This window comes from Poeciliopsis prolifica, unplaced genomic scaffold (assembly GCF_027474105.1).
Source record: "Poeciliopsis prolifica strain line A6 unplaced genomic scaffold, Auburn_PproV2 SCAFFOLD015, whole genome shotgun sequence".
Lineage (NCBI taxonomy): Eukaryota > Metazoa > Chordata > Actinopteri > Cyprinodontiformes > Poeciliidae > Poeciliopsis > Poeciliopsis prolifica.
In genome coordinates, this window is record NW_026562390.1 from 5,811,478 (window position 1) to 5,826,023 (window position 14,546).

Below are 14,546 nucleotides of genomic sequence, written 5' to 3' on the forward strand. Positions count from 1 at the left end.
ATGACCATCAACTACAGTTGGCTAAATGACCTCATTACACTCGGCCCTGCTGAACTGTTAGAGTAAAACTGACCTTTATAGTTGCCGTATTGTAAAAGGAAGATGGTGCTTCTGTTCAAATCAGGTTTTATTCATTTGGAGATATTACTAGATTTCCCTTGAGGTCTTTATACCAATTAGATTTCAAATGTGTGTCTATCTGGAGAGCCATTCAGACTGGATTACTGTCACTATGGGTCAGTTCTTACCCCTTATGTGCACTTTGTACACAGCCATTTTGTCCCAACCTACTTCCACTACTTTTCTAAGTAAATAAACCTTTCCAGACACATTTTTAAAACCACTTTGTGTAAGCTTATTTATCATAGTAATTACATATTTATATGAATAATTACAATGAATATAAAGACGCTCAAATGTCATAATTTATTGTAAAATATATTTTTGAAGACTTTTCACTGCTCCTTTGGTCTGCAACATAAAGTCAGGCCAGTTGACTCTCACAAAACATAAAAGCTTGTGATCCCCCAATCACACCAAACTACCTGAGTGACCTCCTGTAGAGACTGCTTATCATTCTACTTAGCACACACATTTTGCTTAACTTGTCTGATTAAATTATAGAAAATTACTTCAAATTGTTATTGTCATAGCAGGTAGGAATTGCTTTAACAGCAGAATTTTGTCAACAAAATGCATGCCATTTTGGTACAAGTTTGTGGAAAAAAGAATAAATAGAGACTTGAAATGCCCCATTGTTTCAGCTCAATTGGAATTAATTCTAATTCTTTCTTATTACATTACATTTTTTTCTTTCCAATGGCAATAGAGATGGTGTCTTACTGGTTCTCAAATCCTCGCATTTAAAAAATACAACATATTAGCCGGACATGTTTTTGATCAGTACATCCAACAGCCTCCATGAACATTGTTAGGTGTGGTAAAGTAGATATTGTTTAGCTGTAGAAAAACAGTAACGTGATAAAAATTATGTTGTTGGCAAAACAGTGTTAAAAGCATTATTATCTGAACTTAAGGCACATCTAAAATCTTTGCAGAATTTTTGGTGTATTTCTTGTATGATTTTCAGAGACTTTTGTTGAAGATAGATTTTACTTCCTCTATTTGGCCAGATAAATTATTATTAAGCATGTATTGGATAATGTGTTTTATGACCAGGTAAAATTAACGGCAAAGAAAATGTGGTGGAAAACCAGCCTAGGTTTATGAAAAAATTGAAGGACGTCCAGCAAATCTAGACGGCAGCTGATCAAAGCCTCTTTTAAAGATCACAAAATGTCTTGAAAGGGCTGTGCAAATGAAGAAATACACAAGTTGTGAATTTGTTTGTACCATATGATTCCCATCTTCTATGACTTCTTTAGCTTAAGCCTGTTAGTCCATCAGCCAACACCACAGGAAGTCACACCAACTCACTAGGTGTTGCCAAAGGTAGCACATGAGTACATGATTGCATTTACTACCCGACTCCTTTTTCAAATAGAGAATTTATTTTATTTTGTGTGTGTAAGAAGGATTTCACAGAGTACAGCCTGTTGTTTAAGAAATATGTTTGGAAAAAACCATGTTGCCTCCATCTTTGAAGAAAATATCTTCTGAGGTTCATTTAACACCTAAAACAAAAGCATGTCCAAAAAAAAGAGGCTCTTTGTTTTCATTTGCTGTCTACAAAATCTTCCTGATGAGTTTTTTCCAGACAATTCTCGCAAACAGCTTGAGGGGTGATTGCTAAATAAAGTGACAGAATGTCAAACTCTGCATTCTATGTTTTTCCACCTGTATTTCAGTTTGAAAAAGAACATTTGGCTAATAATTCAGGCAACATCAGCACAGGAGGTACCTCTTTATGCCTGAACAGATGGGGAGCAGGAGTTGCTCATCCGGCCTGTCATCACACCTCCTTTTTGTTTGAATGACTGCTGGTCTCACGCGTCAGGATTCAATTATGGCCAAGACAGCTGTGTCTACTGCGTGTCCACACAATTTCTCCATCTGCTTATGTTTTAGTTTCTCTAGCCAGCAGGTTGATCTCATCTTTCTTCGAATGCTTCTCCTCACAGGTGTCCTGGTCCACTTTTGCTCAAATGTAGAGTGTGAACACATTGGGCACTGTACACAATGGGTCACAAATACAAGCATCTTGTTCAAAGCACATCAAACAAGAAAAAAACAACAAAAAACTTTATTAGGAAATGAATCTGCTCTAGAAATGATTCCTCACAAAAGGTCTTAAAGCAATAGATTTATTCATCCATCCATTCTCTTACGACTTTGTCCCTCGCAAGACATTTCAGGTGAGAGGCAAGGTACACCCTGGACAGGACGACTGTCCATTTCAGATTCCATTTCTTTAATTTATCACTTGAAAAAGTGTTCAAGTTTCTTGTACCTGTTCATCTGTTGTCATATTGCAACATTTTCCTTTTATCTTTTTATTAGATTCAGACCAACAGAAAGTGAATTGAAAGGGCACATGTTTTTGATATTTTAGAAGAAAGTATATTTTGCATCTGAGTGTTTCTGCATTGACTGTTTTTAAGGAGAAAAGTGTCCAGTTATCTGTGAGCAGCAAGGTGAAAGCTATAGAACATGACCATGTAGCCCTTTAAAAAGAGTATACTTATAAACACAAAGATAGGAGGGGCACTTGCAAATCCCCTGAAAAATTAAAAATATTTAACACATTATTAATGGCATGAAGACTGTTCAAAATGTCTAATTTAAAATGTTCTGATGACTTTTGTTAGATCAACTTTGTGTTTGCATATTATTGAACATTGAAATACGATTGACAAATTTGTCACCAGGGTACATTGAGCGTCCCATGTTTTTACTTTTTCAACAATGATAAAAGTTACTGCAGAAGAATTAATACACACTTCAACACATGCATTTATGACAATTTATCATGCTTTTTGTTGCTTTTATTGGTGAATTAATTTAGTCATTTTCAGAATTAAGTGCCAAGAAATAGTTATAAAAATAAACAATCAAATCTGAATTTAGTCTTTGACCTCATATGACACTCCTTCCCACATCTTTGCTGTGTGCTCTACATGACTTACAGCAAACCTTTTATGCTACTTTTACAGTTGTCTTTCAATGACGTCTTTCTTGTTGTGACTCATCCATAACAGCCAGATTTTTAAGTACATGACCAACAGTGTCCACATATTGTCCTCAAAAATGTGTGTAGCTGTTCCAGAATCACAGTTGACATTTTCACTTATTCTGTGATTAATGCTCTCCTTCCTTAGGTTGTCATTTTAAGTGAACGACCATGCCTTGGTAGGGTTGCAGTTGTTCCATTCTCTTGTTATTTTAAGTCGATAGATTGAACAGTTTTCTGTGAGCTGTTTGGCCTGGGATATTGCTTTATAACCTGAGCTTGTTTCAGATCTTTTCACAACACTATCTCTGACTTGTCTTCTGATCTCTTCTTCAAGAAGTTGATTGTTTCCTAATGTACCCCAACAAACTTCTGAAGCCCTGAGCTGTATTAGCACAGATTAATGCACAGGTTAACCCTAATTACTATTTAGATGGCTTCTCCAGGGAACTGCTTGGACTGTAGTTTACTTGTGGACATCAGATTAAATGAGGGTAAACATAAATGCAATTTTTTTTTTTTTTTATGTGTCTGTTTTTTTTTTTTTTTTTTTATTGGTCTGTCACATAAAATCCTAGATGAATACATTCACAAAGTACTATAAGCATGCTAGTAAACAAAGACTCACACAAACATTGCTCTCTATCTCTTGGTGATTATTCACTGCCGTTTCACTTTTTTGAAACAGATTCATGCCTTTGATGAATTGTTATCAGTTCTAATCAAATCACTGAAGAGCATGAACAGAGCCCTCCTTGGGTTTCCATGAGAGATGGCAAACTTTATTTTTTTCTTATGCTGTCTTTGACATCCAGATAACGGTGAAAAGATTAAAAAAAAAAACAATTTCTAGTTAACTGGGTTGATGTACTACTTAGCTTTTTATTTTTCTGTTTTTAAAAAAAGGAATTTCATTTGTCTTGTGCTGCTGCTTTTCATCCAGAGTCCCTTTTGTTGTGACAATCATGTTTGAAATGTATCCTAAAAAATTGAAAACATGAGTATTTTTCTTTTGAGCTGATTCTTTTACCTTTGTCTGTTTGTGCTTTCCTTCTCAACAAATGACAAATAGACGTTGCTTAAAAGTCTTTTCAAATTGTCATAACTGATTTTCCACCTCACTTCACCCCCAGTATCGGTTGTCAAATCAGGACATTGTTACTATTTGCCTGTTTTTGAGAGTGCAGACACTCATGTAATCCTCACAGACATTTTGCTTTTGGCTTCAGTTTCTGTTTCCACTTACTTTTATCATCTGCCTCTCTGGCCACTTCATTCCTGTTATCCCAATCAACTCATTTAGGAGTAACAAAGATCATAGTCATAAGAAAGTGTATGAAATAGTTTCTTAATTGCTCATAAAACAGGGCAAACATAGCAGTTATCTTTTTAATGAGACACAAAGAAGCAGTCTGACCTCTCCGGCCGATGTGCTTCAAGCATTCATCATCCCTGTCTCGCAGGACAGAGGAGTGAGAAGCAAAGAGAGCATACCGCCCTCTATTGAGAGCAACAGCTCACTGCAGGTCAGCAAGATAGGGTAAAATGAGGTTGAAAACAAATAGAGTCCAGGATGAAAGAAGGCATATTAGGAGAGAGAGGGAGGCAGTAATGCATTGTAGACTTCAGCACTAAAGCTCTTATTGTTTGCAGCTTCGTTGTAAAGCTTGAATGCCTGTTGCAGATAATTGATTTGTCTGTAATTGCACAATAAAAGTGCAAACTACATAATTACTACAGTTACTACTCCTGAGCTCAGCATGGGGTCAAGCTATAAAGTAGTGGAGCTTTGTATTGCTCTAAAATTCTGCTTCAGAAATACGAATCTATAAAAGGTGGTCGACTTAATGGATATAATTCAGTTCATAGCTTTGCTGAGATATTTTCTTTACTTTACTTACTTTTAACAAGTTTTTTCATGTCTTTATATATATATACCTGTAGCTGGGTTAATATCCATATGCAATGCATGCATAACTGTAAATATGTACACACATACATAAACAATCTCATTGTGATGGATTCGTCCATTCTGCGGTTTAAGATGTGTATGCAGCCAGTTGTTGCTCGCAGCCTAAAACGTGTAATCTACCAGGAGCTTAATTGAGCACAGTGTTTTCTCACTGATCCATCAGTGTGAGATATAATAAATAAAAATTGATTCACAAATTTGATTTGATCTAGATTTTGTATAATCCTACTGTCAAATTTAATACACACATAAGTCTTAACATGCATCCTTAAAGTCTTCTGATAACTTGAACTTCAAGCAAGTTTTATAGCCACCAAAAAGGTTGTGAGTACAGAGCAATTTTCTTTCCAGATTTTGTAAATTTCATTGAAACTCTTCAGGGGTCTAACAGACATTAAATATTTAAAAATGTATCTCACATTTTCTAGAGGAAGCCATTTCAAAAGCTAAATGCTTGTTTTTTTTTTTTTTTTTTTTTTTCCCTCTCTGTTTTTAACAGTTCCCAAAACAGGTCTGTAGAAACACAGTTGGGAACAAATCGCTACACTCTTATCTAAACTGCCACATGAAATCAAATACGTAATCATCGCCTATGAAGTCTGGCATTAACGGGAAATAGACAGAACACCACCACTTTGTGTCTCCTTTTGAAATATTTAGAAAAAAAAATGCTAAAAATAATAAAGCAACAAAATGTGCTTAGGGCCACTAAATCAAATGTAAAATACAGTATGGAAGTGGAGATGGCAACACAATTGCTTTGAATAAATATTTAGCTGTGGTAAATGATAAATGATTAATACTTATTTTAAATCTAGACAAAGTTTTCAAAACGCTAACATTTGCCAATTGGCAGTAGGTGGTGGCAGTAGCATGCTGTGTGGGGCGTTTCACCACCAATGATGTATTGAAGTCAGACTACCTCCAGTTACTTTAACTTACCTCAGATCAACTGTGAGCTCATTAAACCCGTGGATTTAATGTTTTAAAAAATATATTTAAAACTGGCATTAGAAAGTAGAGAACAGAATATTAACTGTTTGATGTTTGTTTTAAATTTCCTAGGTCAGTCCTGTTAAAAAATGTAGCGTTCTTTAAAAGATTTGTCTGTGTAAAATTTGTTGAAGAAGCTGGTTATACAACCAACCTACCTGAAAAAATAACATCCTTCCATCCATTATCCAACATGTTTATCTCTCTAAATAATATGAAATTCATGCACACAATGTGTATGTAAACTTCTCTCCTGGAAATATATCTGTCCTAGATCCAAGCCCCAAAAGTCAAAACACTGGTTTCCTTTTAGTGGTGATGTATGCCAACATCTTGTAGTTTTCACGGTCTGTTGAAGCCAAACATGACTGTAAACTGGTATCCTGTTGTGGGTTGTACCGTAATCCTCCCTTGAGTGCTTAGAGCTGAGATGATATACTACATTTTGAATGCACTCAAAAACAGTGGCTTTTATTAAGAGAGATATTGAATTTATGTCAGTATATAAACTGACTGTGAAGTGTGATGATTGCATGACCGCTCTTGAAAAAGTCTTACAATCCTAAGTATGTCCAAAATCCCACCATTTTTTCCCTCAGTTCATTCGAACCAAAACTCTTTATTTCTGTTTCTTAACACACCAGTATCACCAGTTATTTAAAGCATTTAAAGCTGAAACTGAAAAGCTTCTCTGACTGACCCAGAATTGCTGTTTCTGCCCTCCTCATCCACAGTGATTTTCACTTTCTGTAAGTGTTCTCTTCCCTATTTATTAACAGCCCATCCTGAAAAATAAATAAATAAAATGCACTTTGAAGTGAGGCTTGCATCGCAAGTGTGAACATACGGGAGAGCTGGAGAGACGTAAATTCAGACTTACCCAAAATATGTTTAATGAAAAGCTCGGATCTCATCTCTGTCCAAATAAACCCCTCCTCTTGCTGAGTTTGATCTCTCTCCAGGTTTGTTCTAGTTGTCCCTGAAATTGCCCAAGCACTGTTAAGGATCATAATATGGTAAAAAATAAATAAATAAAATAAAAAATACAGTTTGAATATATTTTCCCCTTTGTTCTTCAAAATTGTCCAATCGGTTCAAGTTGTTGTCTTTTCTGCCTTTTTGAATGTGTGAGTGCCATTTAAGATCCCTACGTATGAATAGTAATTTTCCATTCAGTGGGTATTGTTTGCATGCCACTGCTGGAAAAGATATGCAAGTTTTGACATTGACACCTACAGGAACGGCATTGGCTCAATCAAACAAAGCATTCAGCAAATCAAATATGGTTGCAGTATATTGTTTTGCATTCATTATTTTTTTCTCTATTGTTCGTATCTACAACGGCAAATAGAAAATGATTTTCTTGGCCCGGGTAATCTCAAGGAAAGATGTCGGATACTGTGCTGAAAAGATGATTTTTTGACAGCATGATGGTTTTGGATTTATTGAGAGTGAATATCAATGACGAGATGATTATCTTTAAAACAGATTGTAGAGATCTGACTGAATTTGAGGAAACTTGCAGTTTTTATATAATATCAGAGGATGGTATAGATCACGTCTCATGAAGTACACACTCTTTTTAGCCTTAAAAAAATTACCTCTGACAAGAACAATGTTACTCATCCTTCATCTTAATTTATTCACCTTTTTTTTCCTCCATTGTCCTCTGCTTCATTCATGTTTACAATTTTAAAGACAGTCTTCCTCCTTCTCATCTTATTCCTCTGGCCCATGACTAGTTCATGTCTTTCTTTGCTTTATTTCCTTTTCTCTTAGCTGAATTCACTCTGTGCCTGATTTCTGGTCTCCATGTCTTCCACAGAGTTGAAGCAGTGGGCTACCAGCGGGTCCTGCAGGTAGATCTGGAGGTGAACGGCTTGATGGTGACTCAGGGGAGCAGGGAGGTGACATGGCAGGTGGAATATCCACTCACCCGCACAGTGACCAGTGAGGTGCAGACCCTCATCCGTCTAGCATCGCAGGACCTAGGCGGGATTGTGCCACTGGCCATGGTAAGAAAGAAGTAGTTTGACACCCCTGGGCACACTCTATGCTCCTTTGTGGCCAATTTCAGACCACCTTCAACTTTGTTACCTGACTCTAACAAAAGCTTACCTGGGCAATGGCCCAAATTGTTGGATGGAAAAAAAACAAATGTATAGATTTTTTAAAGCAAAAAAAAAAGTCCCCAAAACAAGATAAGTTTATATAATTTCAGGTAATTGATACACTAAGATATCAAATGTTGGGGTTTTAGATGATTAAAAATATGTCATAGCAGTACGTTTTATTATGTATCCTATCTGTGTGTGTGTTGGGGGGGGTGTGTGTGTCTGTGTGTGTGCGTGTGTGTGTGTGTGGTGTAGTTTTAAACTTGTTTTTAAAAGTGCTCATAAATAAATTTGACATTGACCTTTAGCCCAGCTTTATTAACCCTAAGTGTGATGTGAAAGCCGTCTTTCTTGAAGAAGACTTCTGACTTTGTTTGTATTTATTTATCTTCTTTCATTTGTCTTTTATAAACACCTTTTACAGGTGATTAGGGACTTGGTAATGAGGCACTTTTGCCCCAGCTCATTTTATCTGAAAACTTTGCTTTGTTAAAACTAAAACTGAACTTATTAGTAGACACAGGAACTGTGATTGCAGTTCTTTCATCACCATTCAGTCCTTCCAATACATGTTATTTTTAACACAACAGTGATGCTCGAGAATGCATTATAGAGATTGCTGATTGAGAAGTTAATTAATAGTGGATTTTTATCTTATAAATGTTGATAAATTTGCAAGTAGCATCAAAAGACTAATTATGTTCCGCAAACATGATAAAACATGAAGTTTTATCAATTTCAGTTTGGTAAAAATAAAGACAAACAAGGTTTTTGTTTTCTAACTTGGATGTTTACAATGGGATCGTTTTATTGGGATTGAAATAGACCCACAGGGTCTTATGAATGCACATGCTACTAGTGTATTTGCAGCTGTAATCCATTGTGTCACCAAAAAAGAAGAGCATACATATCATCAAACAATTTTACATATCAGACAAAAGTAATCTTAGTAAACAACAACAGTTTTGAAATGATGATTTAATTTCTGAAGAGAAACATCTGTCCAGGGATTTATTCATCATAGTCTTAAAACTCAGCAATCCACTGCTCGCAGAGTTAATTCTGCACGCATGAGAGCTAAAAGAAAATGGCATTTTGAGTACAAGTAAAAGGCAGATAACTCAGCATGTCAACAGATGTGTTTTGTAAGGCAACGTTAGAAACAATGTCAGGAAACTATTTTATGTTAGGGACCAGATTTTTATCTTTACCTTTTGTGCTAAGATAAACGACATCAATACCTAGTGTTTCATTATTCATCAAGTGCACTATACCACTAAAGGGCAAAAGTGCTTTCACAGTAACTCCTGCTTTTTAAGACTAAAGCAATCACTACAAGAAAGCTAAGTCGAATTCACATAAACAATTTGATTAGTTCAGATTTAACATCAGCATTCAACTTTGTAGGCACATCTTTCATTCCTGGTACTCTGCAGTACTTGTCTAACTGCAGAGTAACAGTCAAATACTGGTACTAGTAGAAACACATGCCTCATGTAGGCATGTGTTTCTTCCACATGACTACATGTGGTAGAAACCTGTGTTTAATATAAGTTTCATCTCCCTGTGATCACTTCTGACCTGTACTCCCATGGAGGGGTGTACGCATCCACACTATAACTATAGCTGCCTGCTAAATGTGAAATCCAGAATCTGCAGTATTCTTCTTTGTTGTTTAAGTTTGACAGCCCTAAAAATTGCACTCTGAGAAAAGTGTGACAACTGTGTTAATGGCACCACAAGGGAAAGTGCAAGAATGATCACAAAGACAGAATAAAACAAAAAAAAAAAAAAGTAAAGCACTTCAGAGAAGAAGGCAATCTTCAGTTTGGCATGTTTATAAAGTTTTTGTCTGAAATTTTCTACTGCAGGGCAATTTCTAGGTTTGAGTCTCGGTTTGTTTTGATTGGAATCATTCTTTAAAATGAACGCTTATAATTCCCTACTCAAATCTAGATGTTTAGCATAAAAACAGTATCTAAATCTATCCATTTTCTACAAGTATGATAGTGTGAAGTATTTTTTGTGTCTATTTTGGTTCTAAACTTAGTGCTTTTAAACTCAGAAACATTATTACAATTGGTGATGTTTCCACCACAAACATTGTTTATTTTTGGAGATTTAATCTAACAAATCAACACCAGGTGGCAAAAATGTCTAAACAAAAAATGAGTGAACTACAACCACAGATGATACGTTCTGGTTGATTTGCTATGTGTGTTTTCAGCGACATATTTGGTTTTATCTACGGAACGCAAATTAGGTGAGGCCCCATCTGTGCAGAACACCTTCCAGATGTTTGCTGTGTCCATTGCATGTCTTGTGGCAAACTGCAAAACAAATGTCTTATGGGTTTCTTTCTTCTTGCCACCATTCCATAATGTATACACTAGAGAAAGGGAAAATAAATTCCACTGAGGGGGCTCATCTGAGTCAACTACCTAAGGCTCATGGTAGAGTGGGGACCCAGAACCACGCTTTGAAGCTATTGATTTGAGCAATAGCTTCAAATCGGTCAGAAACAACCAGTCAGAGCTTGGAGGCCGGTCTTTGCACTGTCAATCATCCTTGTGTATACACTCCTCACACCCTTCCCCTTGATCTTTGCTATGCTGCAACTCTTCCCTGCAGTGAATGCCCAGGCTAGAAAAACGTGTCCACCTGTGATGGCAGAAAAACATCTTCCTTAAAAAGGTGAAGTGACTGGCCTGGCCCCTGACAGCGCCAAGACCTTCCTCCTTGACCTGATTGGTTATTTCTGGCCAAGTGGTGTGTTTTTCAGATGGCTTTAGGGCCACAGGAACAAGCCAGAAGAGCTTGATTTTTCTCCCAGATTATATGGCTCATTTTCTACTACCACAACATAATTAATGACTGTTTTAAGAAATGTGCAAAAATTATATAAGCTACATAATGCAACTTTAAGTAATAATTTGTTAATATGTCATTTTTGAAAGAACACAAGATCATAGTCCTGGTGTTTACCAGAAAATCAATCTTGCCATACATGAATTTACTTCAGAATTATCTGAAGACATTTTGATTTGTTTCATTCATTCATTCATTCATTCATTCATTCATTCATTCATTCATTCATTCATTCATTCATTCATTCATTTTATTTTGGTAAACTGTCCACATCACCAGAAACAACAAAGAAATAACAATAAACAATAAGTAACCATTTGTTTTGTTTGTGTTTCAAAAACGCTCACATTTATTCAACTCTATCCATAATTACATGCATGCACGTACTCACCAACTCCTACGGGAAATTTAGTGAGACAAATTCACCTAATAGTTGTGTTTGGGGACTGTTTAGTGATGAAGCTGGAATACCTGGAGTGAGCCAAAAAATGCAAAAAAAAAATAATAAAATGAAATAAAATAAAATAGCAAACTCAGTGCTGCACTGTATGAAAGTCCAGATAAATGACCATATTGATACAAGGTCTTTGAACTCACCTTTAAAATGTCTGCTCTGTATCATAACAACAAATAATGGTTTGTTTTTTTAAAGAAAAATGTGTTTCCTTTGACATAAAAGAGAAGGAAATAAAACTGCAATACTAAAATACATCAATTCCAACCTGAATTTAAAACAGCAGATGGGAGAGAAACCATGAAAGCTTTTCATTTACAATCTTAAAAGACAGTGGGAAGACCTGCCAGCAGAGTGTGTGCCACTTTTTACCGCATCCTCCCATGAATTTTGATCCCCTCTTGCCACGCTGTGTCTCTCTGTTCTCTCATTAGAAGAGACAGCCAGTGTGGCCCCCATAGCTCTTTACAGTACATCATTAGCATTTTATTCATAGTTTCTGAAACTAATTCTATTTCAAACCTTATATCGTTAGCCTTGTGCTCACTGTCCCTCAGTATTATAATGAAGGACATTAACACAAAGCTCTGCATTAACTTTTCTGTGATCATATGTAAGCACGTTCTTCTAGAGTTATTTTATGTAGGCCAAATTGAGCTGCTTTTTTCGTTTCTTTCTGCATACAGGCGGCTGGGAGATGGCAGTATGCAGAGGAAACTAGGACTTAGAATTAATAAACCGCTGTGTTCTTATTGTTTGGAGAAGAAATGTAAAGAAAAATGAACCTCATATGTTCAATTTACACAGGTAGCTATAAGTCTGTTTTATTCTTTACTCTTAAAATATTTACCATAAACACTAACATGAGCCTTTTGTCCACATTAAGTTCAAGCTGAGTTGCAGCAACAGTAAAATCAAAGCTCAGGAGATGAAATACTGTGCAGATGTGACTATTACATGGAAACCAGGTGAGTACCAATCAGCAAAATAATGACAGCTGATTTGGGAGCAAGGGTAAGAATCTGAGAATATTAGACTAAACATTATCACAAAAACATGGAACAATTACAGTCATTAAATAACTATGATTAACCACTTATTTTGGTTGAATTATATTAGTCACATGAAGACTTCACTCCTGGCAGAACTGAGAAATGAAGGTTGTGAAGGCCAGGCAATAACTTTAGACCGAATGCAAAGCAAGACTTTTATGGCGTTGTGACATAGACTACACTCATGAGAGCATTTTCAAGAGGACTGCTGAAATCATTCTATTATAGTTGTTGCTGTAAAAGCAGAAAAAAGCCAGAAAAAAAACAAAAACTCTGAAGGGCATACACATCCAGCTAATATTAGTTAACTTAGCATTAACTGTAAGCGTAGTGAGTGGAGGCGACAAGTGGAGGCGGGGGACTGTTTTTCTGTCTGTATAAACATCCATATGTTTGTAGTGGGAAATGTTTCTCTCATGTTTTCATCCCTCATGTCTTTTTATGCTCTGCATATACTGTGTCGAACCAGTAAAAATTGTCACTGGTGCACCCTTGAGTTTCACACTAAGTTGCAACAAAAAGTTGCATCCGTGTTCTTCACTCATCTTTTGATAAAAATCCAGAGTTCATCCAAAACTACAACATCTTTGAAAATTTTGTCTCAAAACCATACTAGTCTTGAATGGTACAATGATGATTAGAAGGTTGATTAAAGGTTATTCCTGGTTGGATTACTTGCAACTTGCATGAATTAGGAAGCAATCCTCTCTCTTTTTGAAAGAAAATAAACTCTCCTCGACTTTTTAAGCCATATTTCTTGCAAGATAGTTGCTTGGATGCAAATCAACAGCACACATTTTCTACGTTTTATTTTCCACACTCAGGGTTAGTGGCAGTCAGGTTTTTGCACCCGATGTTCATTCTCTCGTTCGTTTGTAGGTGTTTGTTACTGGCTTACCTTCCTTCAGTCTTACCCTTGCCCCGATAGTCTTGTTTGAGTTTTTCATTTGGTCAGCTAAGGGCCAGAGGCCAGAACAACAAAGCTCTTTGGTTATTTTAAACAAACAGCCTAAAGAAACAGGAAAGACGTCCACAGAATACAGACTGGTTTTTACCAGCGACAGCTGATTTATCATTTCTGGCTTGGCATTTTTCCCTTCTAATGTTAGAGTGAGAATAGAACTGGAAGAGAACAGAGGCTTAATATTTAATCTCTTTAAATGTATTTAGAGCTCAGATACACAATAAACAATCCCAACCGATTTGCCAGGCAAACAAGTTATAAAATCAATATCTAATTAATGAGGAGAGTATAAATCACTGCAGGCCCTCATTAAATCAATAGTGGTATTTCCTCCAAGTGATTATGGCAAAATGCCCCCAATCTGCCACCAACTGTTGATTTGCTGACACTGCAGCTACAGTACATAAGCTGCCATAACAGAACATCAATTAACATGTTCACCTGAAAGAAAATAAAAAAAGAAAACAATGGACAAGTATTTGTGTGTTTTGCCTTTTTGAATTACAAGCAAATCTGGAAAATTGGCAAGATTATATCATCAACAGTCTGATTTATTTTACTTTCTGTTCCTCACCTCTAATATGATTTCAACTGTGTGCGTCCTACCACAGCTCATCTCTTATTGAACCATCTGAATGCTAAATAATTTGACTACTGTCCCTTTTTCCCTAAGCCATAACCATCCACATATTACATTGTGCAAAACCACTTTCCCCAGCTCCTTTTCAGGCAGTCCAGACACGGGATGTGCAGAGAGAAGGGGGTATAGAAGTATCTCAGTACATTTATTTTTAACTGGGCTGTTGATGTGCAATTCACACCATATATCTTTAACAACTTAAGATGCCTATGCATGCAAATAAATCAAAACAAATAAATCCATAACTAAAGTCATGTATAATAAAATGGAATGGCACAAGAGATAACCATGCAAAAGAACTTGCAGAACAGGTATTCAAAGCAAGTAAAATCACTTAAATGTGTTATTTTACATAAGCA

General features: G+C 36.1%; 1 pseudogene; it reads left to right on the top strand.

Moving 5' to 3' along the window:
* Positions 1-14,546, top strand: part of LOC129366740 (transmembrane protein 132C-like) — a 155,477-nt pseudogene that overhangs the window by 115,406 nt on the left and 25,525 nt on the right.